The following is a 15,233-nucleotide window of genomic DNA, read 5'->3' on the forward strand; positions in this document are numbered from 1 at the left end:
GGATCCCTTCTAGGTTATCACGTTGCACTTAGCCCTAATGTGTCCTTAAGCTCCTTGCAGTTGTGACAGTTATTCTTGTTTTTAGTAACCTTGAGAGTTTTTTTATTGTGATAATATATGTATAACATAAAACTTACTCTTTTAACCATTTTTCAGTGTATACCTTAATGGCCTTAAGTACAATGACAGTATTGTATCACCGCCACCACTGTTTCTAGAACTTGTTCATCATTCCAAGTAGAAACTGCACCCAGTAAATGATTAATTCCCATTTCTCACCCCATCTCCGCCTTTGTAATCTGTATTAGAATCTCTGCCTCTGTGAATTTTCTTATTCTAGGTATGTCACGTAGGTGAAATCCTATAATATTTGTGCTTCCATGTCTGGCTCTTTTAAGCCATTTGCAAGGTTCATTACTGTTGTAATATGTATGAGAGTTTCCTTTTTAAGACTGATAATATTACATTGTATATTTTTGCCACTTTTTGATTTGCCATTCATATGTTGGTAGATAATATGAATTGTTTACACCTTTTGGTATTGCCAGAAATACTGCTGTGAACCTTGGTGTACACTCACTTTTCTTTTGGTATATAAAGAATTGGCATTCCTGGGTGATAAGGATCATATGTTAATTTAAATTTTTCAGGGTCCACTGAAGTGTTAGCACCAAAATTGTAAGCTTCAGTATTTTTCTTATGTCCAGTGGCCTTACATTATTCTTTTCTTTGGTCGTGCTATTCAAACTTCAGCTTCCATCAGAATCCCATGAACACAGATTGCTGGACTCCACCCCCAGAGGTTCTCATTGAGTCTGAAATAGGGCAGGGAACTCACATTTCTACACACTCCCAGTCGATGTTGTTGTTACTGTGCCTACACCACATTGAGGACCATCCCATTCTAGTTTAATAAAATTGCACGTGCTCTGTATACAGTCTTCGTTTCCAGGCAGATGTTCTATTCTATTCCATAGTCCTTTTCCTTGCATTGACTCATTTGTTCCAGGATTTACAACTAGGAAAGAAGTTGGTGTCTTTCTTAAATATAAATCATTGCAAGATAGCAAACCAAAGTCACCATGAAGCAGTTGCACTCCGTCTCCCTTGAGTTATTTTCCAGTCCAGTTCTTATGTAGATATTAACTGGTATGAGAATATATTTTAATAAGGCTGAACTCAGTTGTAAGGGATTTGTGTTAAGGCTCAAAAATAGAGCAAGTAATTTACTTGTGGACTTGCCCCCCCTCCCAGACAGTCAAATCCCTCTCCATGGAATGGTGAACTCTCACTGATTTTGCTTCTTTTTTGACAATTCCCTATCTTCAAATGTAATTTCCCCTGGCCCTGTCTGTTAATGGGTCGTACTGCAGCAAATAAGTTCTCTCGTGGACATAAAATAATCTGTCAGAATCTGTGTTGCTGTGAATAATTGCAAAAAACTATAAATTATGGGATATGGGGAATTTGCAGGACTCTCCATTTAGCTGTAATGCCATAATAAAAAACAACACGAACAAAGAACTTTTAGTATTCCAAGAATAAGCAAGACTGCATCATATATTAGAACTGTGTCTTGTATAAACAACAAAAGTTTTAACTGTAGGTAATGATTCTGAGCAAAGAGTAAAGAAAGTAAAGTTTAAGGTAAGTCCCTCAAATTTAAGTTCAGCTATGCATGAAGTGATTGCCAATAAAACTTTATGAGTCATCTGCTTTATACACAAATGTCCATTAAGGCATTGTTCTAGAATTTTCTTTTTATTGGAATTTTTAAAAAATGTCTTCAAGTTATGTCTTTGCATCATAAAATTTCTTAGAAACTTTTAAATAATCATGTTTTTATAGTGATGACAAATAATACAGGCTTTTGCTCTCACCACCCTGCTGTGTTTGAAAGGCTCCAGTGTACCCTGAGAGCACAGCCTCTGGAATTAGATCAAAGTCCTAGCTTGACCACTTACCATCTGAATGCACTCCAGCAAGTTATTTCACAAAGTCTCTGGGTCTCGGTTTCCTCATCTGTAATAATAGTATTTACCTCAGCAGATGTTAGTGAAGAATTAGTGAGTTTAACATTTGCAAACAATACTTCATGCATAATTTGTGTCCTTAGTGTGTCAACATCGTAGAAAACACGATGTCAATTTTTCCCATTTTGGTGGCATTAAGTTTGATCATTTGGTTCAATGATATCCACCAGACTTCTCCATGTATAAAGAAACATTCATCCATTTTTTTTCCCAACTGCTCTGAGCCCAGGAGGCAGACCTCTATGGACTCCACCAACAGGCTCCCATGCTCTCTGGCTTCCAGGGAAAAAATAGCTTTGGAATCACAGGACTGGAGGACAGAAACAGGCTATAATGAAGGAACTGGTGAGGTGGATGTATCCTTCTTAATTGGAAGTCCTTGGTGAGTTCTTATCCACAGCTATGAAGAAAAACAAGGAAAAAAACAAGTCCAATACCAGTGAAGGGTGTACATTGAAGATTGTCTGGACCCCCTAGTTTTAGTAAATACAGAAATGAGAATCATCTATTAAAATGGTCTTTAGAAGTAAATAATAATAATGTAACTTTGCTATTTTAATCATGTAACTTTGCTATTTTGCTATTTTAATCACTTTTAGTGTTCAGTTCTGTTGTGTATTAGAGTTATCCGGAAAAACAGAACCAAACTGGTGTGTGTCTGTACATATACATATGTGTATAAAGAGATTTATTTTAAAGTATTGGGTAACATGATTATATTGGTTTAGCAAGTCCAAAATCTTCATGGTAACCTGGCAGACTGGAGATCCAGAGAAGACTTGCAGGGCAAGCCCAGAGCAGTCAGCAGACAAATTCCTTCTAGCTCATGTAAGTTACTGCTTTTCTATCCATCCCTTCAAGTGGATGAGGTCTACTGTAATTATGGAGGGTCTGCTTTTCTCAAAGTCTACCGATTTAAATGTTGATCAAAAAAAACACCTGAAAGAAACATCCAGAATAATGTCTGACCAAATTATCTGGATACCATGGTCTAGCCCAGTAAATCCACAAAATCAACCATCACGTGTGATATTAAGTATATCTACATTGTATGATCATCATCATCCATCTTTGGAACTTTTTCATCTTCTCCAGCTTAACATATTTTTGTATCATTAAACACTACCTTCCAATCTTCACAACCCCAGTCCCTGAAAACTACCATGCTACTTTCTACTGTCTATGAATTTGACTACCCTAGGAACCTTGTATAAGAGGAATCCTACAACGCCTGTCCTTTTGTGACTTGCTCATTTCACATAGCATAATAAGCTTCATTTGGGGCATTTTGAAATGATCTACTTTTTCCTGTTGTCAACTTGCAAGATTTTCTTTTTTCTGGGATAAAGTACTTTATTTTTTTATTTTATTTTTTTTAAATGTTTTATTTATTTCTAGGAGAGAGAGAGAGAGACAGCGTGAGCAGGGGAGGGTCAGAGAGAGAGGGAGTCACAGACTGAAACAGGCTCCAGGCTCTGAGCTGGCAGTCAGCACAGAGCCCGACGCGGGGCTTGAACCCACGAACCGCGAGATCATGAGCTAAGCGAAAGTTGGACGCTTAACCGACTAAGCCACCCAGGCGCCCCTGGGATAAAGTACTTTAATATGAGTAGTTATGGGTTATTCTTTTTTTTTTTTTTTAAGTATTTATTTTGAGAGAGAGAAAGAGCGATAGCAGGGGAGGGGCAGAGAGAGGCAGAAAGAAAGTATCCCAGGCAGGCTCCGTGCTGTCAGCACAGAGCACAACATGGGACTCAATCCCACAAACCGTGAGATCATGACCTGAGCCAGAGTCAGATGCTTAACCGACTGACTGGGCCACCCAGGCACCCCTTTCTGTTCAGTTTTTTAAAAATTTAATTCCAGTGTAGTTAAAATACAGTGCTGTATTAGTTTCAGGTGTACAATAAAGCAATTCAACAGCTCAGGCTCTTGACTTTAAATACTTGGAGACTGACAAACACAAAAATCCTCAACAAAATGCTAGCAAACCAAATTCAGCAGCACCTTAAGAGAGTTATACACTATGATTAAATTGGATTTATCCTTGGGATACAGGAATGCCTCAACTTATGTAAAACAGTAAATGTAATACTCCACATTCACAAAGGATAAAAATCATGTGATCATCTCAATGCAGAAAGAGCGTTTGACAAATTTTAACATCTTTTCACGATAAAATTTTGTAACAAATTAAGTAGATAAGAAACTTAACATAATAAAAGACATAATACTAAAAGCACATAGCTAACATCATAATCAACACTGAAAACCCAAAAGCTTTTCCTTTAAGATTACGAACAAGACACTCTCCACTTTAATTTAGCATTGTACTAGAAGTCCTAACCAGAGCGATTAGACAAGAAAAAGAATTGAAAGGCATCTGAAATGGGAAGGAAGGAATAATGTTGTCTCTGTTTACAGATGAAGTGATCTTACATGTAGAAAACTTGAAAGACTGAACCAAAACAAACTAAAAACTAACAAATGAATTCAGTAAAGTTTCAGAATACACAATCAACATACAAAAATCCATTTTGCATTTTAAAACTCTAACAACAAATTATCTGGAAAAGATATTAATAAAACAATCCCCTTTACAATAGCAACACAAAAAAATAAAATACATCAGAGTAAATTTAACAAAACAGGTGAAAGATCTGAACACTGAAAACTATAAAACATTGATGAAAAACACCAAAGGCACAAATAAATGGAAAGATACCCATATTTGATGATTGGAAGAATTAATGTTGTTAAAATGTTCATTCTACCCAAAGTCATCTACAGATTGAATGCAATCCCTATCAAAATTCCAATGACACTTTTCACAGAAATAAAAACAATCCTAAAATTTTTATGGAACCACAAAAGATACTTAGCTTAATCTTGAGAAAGGAGAACAAAGCTAGAGGCTACAAACTTCCTGTCTTCAAGCTACACTACAAAGTTATACAAATCAAACCAATAAAGCTCTGGCATAAAAATCATAAGACTGGTGTGCTCGCTTCGGCAGCACATATACTAAAAATCATAAGACTGGTATTCTTTATATGTGGGAGTTTGATTTTCAGCAAGTGCTGTCATTATGTGATTTCACTGCGAAGTAAAGTGGAAGAGAAACAGCTCTAAATGCCACCTCTTGTGTTTTAAAAAACCCAAATAGAATATTTATGATCTCTTTACAAAATAAATATAGGTTCCAGAACAAAGTCATTTAATACAGGACATGCACAGTATACACAGAACAATCATATTCCCTATGTGTCCTATGTATCTGCTCTTGTGCCTAAAACCCAATTGGTGATCATTTAATATTTGTTAGAGCACCACATGACAATACAGCTTCCCAATTCATTTTTATAGTTCCAGAAACTGTCTTTATTTCTGCCTTATTTCTACTACCAAGCTGTTCCTGTTTTCAAATTTCAGCAAGAGTTTTGGAGATTGAATGATGAGTGTGGCCCAGGCTTCAGCACGGCTTCATTCTGACTTCCCCAATTTCACTGCCTTTTGCTCAATATTCACTGAGACCTGAACATTTTTTCACCTGTCACAGATCATTTTCTCTATAACCATTTATACTATGTCTCTTTGAAAAATAATCATTATTAATAGCTTTCAGTAAGTGCTATCTCACAAGTGTTTTGTAATCTCAACCCCCTTTCCTGATACTGTGGCAGAAATTACATGGAAAATGATAAATCTTTTACCAGCAGGGAGATGGGATCATGGATTCCTAAACCCTTACGGGGATAAGGTGTCCCCTTTACACATGCGGTTAGACTATTAGAATCGGACGCCCTTTCCTTGCAAGAAATGTCAGATGATAAGTCGCTCTTCAGATAAGTTTTAGACTTTTTTTTTTAATGTTTATTTATTCTTGAGAGAGAGACTATGAGCAGGGGAAGGGCAGAGAGAGGTAGACACAGAATCTGAAGTACGCTCCAAGGTCAGAGCCTGACTCTGGGCTGGAACTCAAAAACTGCCAGATCACGGCCTGAACCTAAGTCAGATGCTTAACCCACTGAGCCACCCAGGTGCCCCTAGTTTTACACTTTAAAAGGAGAGAAAAATACTCCACACATGGAGTAAGAGGCATTATATGCATAACAATGTTTTTTGCTCTCTTGGAACACCATCACTGATACACAGGTAGGAAATGTTTTCAGCGGAAAGGAGGTACAGCGTTACCCTTCTGACAATTCCTGTGCCTCCTGACACTTCTCTGACTCCCCTGTCAGGACCGTGTCCGGGGTCTTGTCTTACTGTCCCGGACCAAACTTACTGAAGGCCATAAGCATGACTCCAAAGTTTCATCTACGCGTATTTGATAAACAAGAAAGCGTGGGTTTGTAACTACATCTGTGACGTCCTGGACGGCAGCCGGTAAGGCTCCTTAAAGACCCGCATCGCCCCTCCCACTTTGGGGCCCCGGAACTCCGTTTCCCAGCACCGCTCACCTTCTCGCTCTTCATCCCCAAAGGCAGGGACGACCTTCATTCCGAGGCAGCGGGCTTAACGGCTTCCAAACCACACTCCCCAGAAGGCGCCGCGCGCGCGGGGCTGACCAAACGAGCCAACGAACGCGGAGCCTAGAGACGTTTGTGCGCGAGCGCACCGCCTGGGGCGGCACTTCCGGTGGCGTCCTCGTGGTGTTGGGTGTCGGGTGGAGGAGGGAGAGTCGCGGTTATTTCCGAAGGGCTGCGGGGAGGGCTGCACGGGACACGGGGGTTGGGCGTCCACGCTTTCTTCGTGAGGGAGCAGATTTGACCCGGGAGGAATCCTGGGCTGTGTCAGCACTAGGAGGGCAGGGCCCGGAGGGAGTGTACGCAGACGCAGAAGCGTGAGGTGGTGTAGACCCGTTGGCCTGCGGGTCCGTGTGCCCTCAGCGTCACTTCCTGCGGATTGAAAGCTAGGGTAGTGGAGCCCTGGGGCCCAGGCGGGCACTGCTGCCGCCTTCCCCTGTCCGGGCGAGAGGAATGATCCACGGCCACCGCCGAGGACCCCCCGTCACGTGCATCCTTGAGAGGGTTACGCAGCAGGCAGGGAGCTTCCGAGCCTGCTTAGCTCGTCCAGACAACTCCTTCAGGTAAGTGGGTATGAGATGGCTATTGATTTAACCACCAGGTAACCAGTATCCCCCTGTAAGATGCGCATAGATACACAGATGGACACTTAGAAATGTATTCAGTAACTTGGACATGCAAGCCACTTGTGAGGGGCTGGAATGTTCATTTATGTGTGTTTGCTGACAGTGGAAAACTGCATGTGCCATCCCCTTGAAACCTTTAAAAGCAGGAGCGTTTACACTCAAACTTTCAAACCGCGGGGCGCCTGGGTGGCTCAGTCAGTTAAGCGTCTGACTCCGATTTCTGCTCAGGTCATGCATGGTCTGGTTCATGCGTTTGAGCCCCATGGCAGGCTCTGCACTAACAGTGATGAGCCTGCTTGGGATTCTCTCTCTCTCTCAAAAATAAATGAATGAACATTTAAAATATATTCTAAAAAACTTTTAATGTTCATTTTTGAGAGAGACAGAGCGTGAGCAGGGGAAGGGCAGAGAGAGAGGGAGACACAGGATCTGAAGCAGCTCCAGGCTCTGAGCTGTCAGCACAGAGCCCAGCGCGGGGCTCGAACTTACAAGCCGTGAGATTGTGACCTGAGCCGCAGTCAGGCGTTTACCTGACTGAGCCACCCAGGCGCCCCTGTAAACATTTCTGTGACGTCCCAGACTGCACCCCAAGGGAACCCGGAAGGGCTCCTATAGGAGCCGGCACAGCCCCGCCTCGTTTGGAGCCCAGGAACCCCACTTCCCAGCGCCGCTCCCGTCCTCCTGACGCTCTGCGCCGCTGCTCCGCTTCCCTGTGTCTGGAACGCCTGTGGTTTCACCTGACTCGGGGTCTAAACCCAGAGCTGCAGTGTATGGGTCACTTCTGGCCTGAGAACAGATGGGGTGGGATTCTGAGGGGTGTCCAGGCACGGAATCCGGAATGTTGAAACGATCAGGGTGAAGGTGTCCACGTAGCTGGGCCCTGAGCGGAGAGAGTGAACAGCGTTTGCGGCGCAGAAGACTGAGAGCCCAAGGGTGTGTGAGGTCCTCACATGGATTCTGCAGGGTGCGGTGAAGCAAGAACGGGCCCGGGTGCTCTCTGGCCTGGGAGACTGTGGCGCTCTCCTCGGGGATGACCTAGGATTTTCTTTGGGGAAGAGAAGGGTGCTGAGTGCATCTGCCCTGCACTGTCTGGATGTCGCGTGCGTGGGAATCAGTCGAGCGTGAGCCGGAGTGCGGCGGAGTAGGTGCACCAGGGGAGGAGGGGCGGGAGACGGGGGGGGGGGGGGGGGGGGGGGGGGGGGGGGGGGGGGGGGGGGGGGGGGGCGGGGGGGGGGCAGTCCACACAGTGACGAGCAGCCGAGGAGGAGTGTGAGTGGTTGGCTCTAGGGCCCGTGCTGGTCATTTAAGGCAGACAGATGACTCGCGGTTTGGCTCTCTTCGAGGCAAGATCTGGGAGACCCCCGAGAGGGTGGGGCCCCCCTGCTTGGCCCAGAGCTTAGCAGTTGCTTTTCTGTTCCCTTTGCACGTGTTTACTCCGTGCCGCACGCAGGGAGAGTGAGTGAGCGGGCGAGCCAGCAGGCCTGGCAGCTCTTCCTCTTGGGGACGGCGGGGGCAGGGTGGGCAGGGGGTGCATGTCGGTGGAGGGGGAAGGCTGAACATCCCAGACGCAGAAGTTCCGCAGGTACTGAACTGGCACGATTGCCGAGGGCCAGGCGATCTCTCAGGACGCGGCCGGACGTTTCCCGCGGGAGGAGTGGGGCCTCGTTGGTGAGACTGCGACGCCTGCGGTGCCGCGTGATGCTGGAGAACTCTGCGCTTCGGGCAGGGCCAGGTGAGGTGCTCAGATGTGCTCCAGCCCTGAGCCGGCCGCTGCTCTGCCCCCTCGGCCCCAGGGCACATCTGGGCTCACCAGGGCCAGACCGTGGCTACCGTTTCCTTCCTTGGCACATTTGTGGTGGGTGCGGGGCTGGGCCGCGAGCGCTGTACCGCCTTTCCCCACGCGCCCCGTCTCTGCTCTGAAGCCTCGCAAGGTTTGGTTAGGGAGTCAGAAGTCCTAAAGTCTTCCAAAGAGGTCGCGGTGGGCTCTTGTGTCCCTTGGCAGGTTACTGTCCCCAGATGAGTGCCTCTGTGCCCGATTGTCCCCTCTCTTTTTACGATTCTTGGGGCCTCCGTGTGCCAGGAATCTCAGCCACATAGGTCTTTAGTCGTGCGGACCCCTGGGTTGATTCTGCAAGCCCCTCCTCTGAAGTTCTTGTAATTCTAGAAGTGGGGAGGTCATGGGTGGGACTGTCGAGGGCACGGGAGTCTGTTCCCAAGCTCTGATCTGTGCCGGGTCCCACATAGTTGGTCTCCTTCAGGAAGAGGGATGGCCCTGCGTGCCTGAGGCCTGGACAGGACATGCTCAATGGGACTTGGGCCCAGTACATCAGAGCTGAGGGTATATGTTGGAGCTGGGTTCAGATCACATTGGGAACCTGTCTGGCGTCCCCCATTTTTGATCCAGGGTCAATGGCCACACCTGATGTACACCCTTTCTTCTCCATTATTTCTGCTGTGACTTCCAGCTCTTGGTGTCCCCTGTGTGCTCCTTACGGTGTCCTCCGCCTGTCACCCCTCCCTTCCACTGCTTCCTCGCGGGCCCTCCAACACTTCAGCTTTGCTTCAGGCGGTGTCACAGTCTGCGCACGGCCTTAAATGGTCCTTGCACGTTTCTGGGCGTGGACTCAGTCTTCTGTTGAGCGCTCACCAGTCACCAGCGGCCATGGCCTTGTTGAAAGTCATTTGCAGAGGGGAGAATACGGGAGCCCAACTCTCCTCCCTGCACTCACCCCGGCCTGGTGTCCTTCTCCAGGGTCAGGGCTGTCCCGTCGTGGGCGCCGGCCGGGCTCAGGCCCTCCTCTCACCGTCTCAAGTCCCCCCAGCCTGTGACCAGTCCATGGCCTCATCCGTGGGGCGTCTGACACGCATTCCCGACGGGGCTGCCTCTTCCCAGCAAGGTCAGTGTGCGCGTGCATTTCTCTGCCTGCAGGTTGCTGGCACGGAGCCCGGAACGAGGAGGCCCCTTCAGAGCACAGTGTTTCTGTCGGAGCATCACAGGTCTGTCCGGCCGTCCAAGAGGCCCAGCCCTGTGAGACGCGTAGCTCACTCTTGAAAGACCTCTTGCACTTTGCTGACAGGATGGTCTACACCCCGAGCAAGGCCTGTATGCTCATGGGGGAAAGCATTACGGGCACCAAAAGCATCAAATTAGAGTGGAGCTTTCCAGAAGTGATGGCGGAAGGCCTTCATCTGCGAAGAACTGCAGAAGTTACGTGACAGAATCTGTATCTGCATTGAGAATGTGAAGGACTTCACAGGCAGCCCAGGCCGCCCCAACAGCAGGCCCTTCACAGTGAGCGGAAACAAACGGGACTCGGTGGGTGGACAGAATTGGGGCGGCTGGCTGGCTCAGTCAGTAAGGCATGCAACTCTCTCTCTCTCTTTTTTTCTTTTTTTTTTAAGTTTATTTTGAGAGAGAGAGTGCTCATGAGCATGTGCGCAAATGAGACGGGGAGTGGCAGAACAAGAAGGGGAGAGAGAAAATCCAAAGGAGGCTCCAAGCTGTCAGTGCAGAGCCCAAAGTGGGGCGTGAACCCACGAACCCAAAATCAAGACTCGGACGCTTAAGTGACTGAGTACCCTAGGTGCTCCGAACAGACAACACTTTTTTTTTTTTTAATGTTTATTTATACTTGTGTGAGAGAGAGAGAGCATGAGTGGGGCAGGGGCAGAGAGAGAGGGTGACATAGAATCTGAAGCAGACTCCAGGCTCCGAGCTGTCAGCACAGAGCCCGATGCGGGACTCGAACCCATGAACCGGGAGATCACAACCTGAGCTGAAGTCAGACGCTTAACTGACGGAGCCACCCAGGCGCCCCGAGCTTGCAACTCAATCTTGGGTTCGGGAGTTCCGTCTCCACATTGGGCGTGGAGCTTTAAAAACAAAGTGGACAAAATTGTTAGAAACGTGAATGTGAGAAAAGCTTCAGCTGCACAGACATAAGTGTTGACTGTGAGAAAATCCACACTGGGGAATGGCTGTGTAAGTGCAGTGACTATAGGAAAGCCTTCTCCTCAAACATAAGCTTGTTAAGAACCAGAAAATCCAAACTGGATAAAGGCCTTACGTGGGAAGTTCCTTGGGTGCATGCCAGTCTCATCAAACAGGAGAGTTTTCCTGGAAAAAGGCCTTCTGAGTGCCCCAAATGTGGGGATTCTGTTAGGTGTAGCTCTAACCTCAGTGGGTGTGAGTTCACACTGGAGAATGGCCTTAAGAGTGTTGGGTGTTCACATCCATTAGAGACTGGAGAATTCACACTGAATGAAGAAAGTCCTTTCGTGTTTAGCCATCCTGGGGGGTTCTTGAGACGCAGCTCCACGCTCCTGGGCATTGGAGGGTTCACACTGGAAAAGGACTTACAACAGCGATTGGCTGTTGTGCGTGATATTGTGAGCATGCGTGTACCAAGGTCCCTTTGAGACTGTTTGGGACCCTTCAGTTCTTTATAGTATATACTCAGATGTGAGATTGCTGGTTCTTATGGCGCTTCGGTTTAAATGTTTTGCAGAACTGTTTCTGTATTTTTTTAATGGTTTTTTTTTGTTTGTTTTTTAATTTCTGAGAGAGAGGGGCAGTGTGAGCAGGGGAGGTCAGAGAGAGAGGGAAACACAGAATCTGAAACAGTCTCCAGGCTCTGACAGCACAGAGCCTGACGCGGGGCTCGAACCCACAAACTGTGAGATCATGACCTGAGCTGAAGTCAGACGCTTAACCAACTGAGCCACCCAGGCGCCCCTGTTTCCGTACTTCCATACCCAGTTCCTATGCCCACCAAGAGTGCACAGGATCCCAGTTTCTCCAAGTACTCATTGAATCTGTTTTTATTGTTTCTAGCATTATGATTATGACTTTGATATCCACTATCCTAATGTGTGTGAGGTGGTGTCTCACTGCGGTTTACATTTGCATTTTCGTCATGGCCAGTGATGTCGAGTGTCTTTTTATGTGCCTCTTGGCCACTTTTGCATCATCTTTGGAGAGATATCTGTTCAAATCACGTGCCCATTTTCAAACTGAATTATTCTTGTTTACCTTTAGGAGTCCTTCTATGTGTCCACTTATTAGATAATTTACAAGTGTTTTATCGTTCTGTGAGATTCCTTTTCTCATGATATGTTTCCTTCAGTGTGCAAAAGTTTTTCCTTTAAAAAAATTTTTTTTAAGTTTATTTATTTATGAGAGATAGAGCATGAGTGGCGGAGGGGCAGAGAAAGAGGGCGACACAGAATCCGAAGCAGCTCCAGGCTCAGAGCTGTCAGCACAGAGCCTGATGCGGGGCTCAAACTCACAGTACGTGAGATCATGACCTGAGTTGAAGTTGGACACTTAACCAACTGAGCCACCCAGGCGCCCCGGAAGTTTTTCCTGTTGATATACCCCAATTTATTTTTACTTTTGTTATGTGTGCTTTTGGTGTCATATCCAAGAAATTGTTGCAGTTGGGAATGGGATCTTTTGTTTTGTTTTCTTTAGATAAAAGGATAGGGGGCTAAAAAAGCAGCAGGAGTTGAAAGATGAGGAGAAAGAAGAAAAAGGGAATGTAAGTAAGGGAAGATGATATGCTGTAAAAGGAACAGAGAAGAAAGTTTTTAATTATTTTTTTAAGTTTATTTTTAAAGAGAGCAAGCGCGCATGCATGAGTGGGGGAGGGACAGAGAGAAGGAGAGAGAGAGGATCCCATGCAGGCTCTGAGTTGTCAGTGGGGATCCCATTGTGGATCTTGAACCCACGAACCATGAGATCATGACCTGAGCCAAAATCAAGAGCGTGATGCTTAACCGAATGAGCCACCCAGGCACCCTTTTGTTTTATTTTGTTTTGTTTTCTCTTAATTTTTAATGTATTCTAATATAATTTTTTTTAATGATTTTTCTAAATGTTTTATTTATTTCTAGGAGAGAGAGAGAGAGACAGCGTGAGCAGGGGAGGGTCAGAGAGAGAGGGAGTCACAGACTGAAACAGGCTCCAGGCTCTGAGCTGGCAGCCAGCACAGAGCCCGACGAGGGGCTCGAACCCACCAACCGCGAGATCATGACCTGAGCGAAAGTCGGACGCCCAGCCGACTAAGCCACCCAGGCGCCCCATGTATTCTAATATAATTTAATTTAATTTTAAATGTGAGAAAGTTTGATTTTTATTGACAACCTCTTTTGTGACAGGTCTCATGATAGGGACTTTACAAGCACCATCTCATGTAATCCTCAAGCCAGTTACCACAATTGAGAAAAAAAGCTTGAAGAAGTCAACAGAGAGTATGATAGAGGAGATGGGGAGAGAGAACAGACAGACCCGGGAACCAATCTCAGATTCTCGTCTCTAGTAGTAGATTTAAACTCCATAGCGCAATGCATTGTAGGTGAAATTTCAATTAATTCCACCTAAATGTAAAGCTTTCTGTTCCATAGGAGTCATGAAAGTCAAAATTCAGATTGAGTTAGAAGACAGAAAAGACATTTAAAATCTCTGAACAGGCTCCGTGTTACACAAGGAAGTTGTAGATGCTCACTTAGGATTCAGTTGTCAAACCCCCTGCAAATGAACTAAAGCAGGAGCAGAGGGGCGCCAGCTGGCCATCAAGGCCGTGACGCCCCGACTCCTTCCTATTAAAGAAAAACAGATGCAAGCACAGTCCGGTAGGTCCTTCAAATGACCGGACTCCGGAAAGCGGGCACAAAGCGCTGCCGAAGCGGTCGCGTCCACCACAGGGGGGTCTAGCGCTGCCGCGATGATGTGTGTTTATTTTCCGCCGTGAAATACCTGGGAATGGAATGGCAGGGTCAAAGTGTGAGTGAACGGTTAACGTTCTTTTTCAAAGTAAACTTTACTTTTGGAAAGGTTTAAGAGAAAAACAGTCCCCTTCAGAGCCACTTGTCCCCACGCTGACGTTTTCCAGCAAGTAAGGCATCGTGTTATCACGTGGTACATTTCTTACAATGTTGAGTTAAATGGTAATAGTTATAGGGGCACCTGGGTGGCTCAGTTGGTTGAGCATCCAACTACAGCTCAGGTCATGATCTCACATATTGTGAGTTCGAGCCCCACATTGGGCTCTGTGCTGACAGCTCAGAGCCTGCAGCCTGCTTTGGAGTCTGTGTCTCCCTCTCTCTGTACTTCTGCTCATACTATCTCTCTCTGTCTCTCAAAAGAATAAACGTTAAAAAAATTTTTTTAATTTTAAAAATGGTAATTGTTATTAACTAAAGCTCACAGTCTGCATTAGGGTTCACTGTTTGCGTTCTACATTCCGTGGATTTTGAGACCTGTATGATGTCAAGTTGCAGCTATTCCAGCATGGCATAGAGTAGTGTCCCTGCTCCATCTGTTTACCCTCCCTCCCCTCTCCCTTGTCAACCCTGATTTATTTGGGGGTGGGGTGAGGTAGGTGGTCATAACACTTAATATGAGATCTGACAATTGTTAAGTTTGCAATACTTTACTATCACCTGTAGATACAATGTTGTACAGAGATCTGTACGGATGTTCACTCAGTCTTGCGTTCCCAGACAAATCCCACTTGCTCCTGACGTATTATTCTCCAGATACGCAGCAGAATCAGATTTTCTGATAATGTTTTAATGTTTGTTTATTTTGAGAGAGAGAGAGAATGTATGAGTGGGGGAGGATCAGAGAGAGAGGGAGAGAATCCCAAGTAGTCTCCAAACTCAGCATGGAGCCTGATGCAGGACCTAATCTCATGACTGTGAGATCATGACCTGAGCCAAAATCAAGAGTCCAATGCTTAACCGACTGAGCCACCCGCCCCTTTTCTGATAATCTTAATATATTTGATATCTTAATAGATAAGGGTTAATTGGTTGGTAGTTTTCATGGGTTGTCTCTGTCTCAGTTTGAGATCAGAAGAATCTTAACCTCATAGAATGAGTTAGGAAATGTTTTTTCTTTATTTTCTGGAAGAATTTGTGAAGAATAATGGCATTTCTTGTTTTAAATGGTAGAATTCCCTATTGAAGGCATTTGGGCTTGGGATTTCCTTGTGGGAAGATTTTCTTTTTTTTTTTTTTTTTTAATTTTTTTTTAATGTTTT

General features: G+C 45.5%; 1 long non-coding RNA gene across 2 annotated transcripts in view; it reads left to right on the plus strand.

The window, feature by feature from the left end:
• Positions 1–6,779: 6,779 nt before the first annotated feature.
• LOC120221569 overlaps positions 6,780–15,233 on the plus strand; it is an 11,785-nt gene continuing 3,331 nt past the window's right edge. For both annotated transcript variants that reach the window (XR_005525833.1, XR_005525832.1), the window contains exons 1-3: positions 6,780–7,125; positions 10,118–10,185; positions 10,266–10,480. This is a non-coding gene — a long non-coding RNA (uncharacterized LOC120221569). The remainder of the gene's footprint in view (positions 7,126–10,117; positions 10,186–10,265; positions 10,481–15,233) is intronic.

This window comes from Hyaena hyaena, unplaced genomic scaffold (genome assembly GCF_003009895.1).
Source record: "Hyaena hyaena isolate Hyena2069 unplaced genomic scaffold, ASM300989v1 scaffold_787, whole genome shotgun sequence".
Taxonomy (NCBI): Eukaryota; Metazoa; Chordata; class Mammalia; order Carnivora; family Hyaenidae; genus Hyaena; species Hyaena hyaena.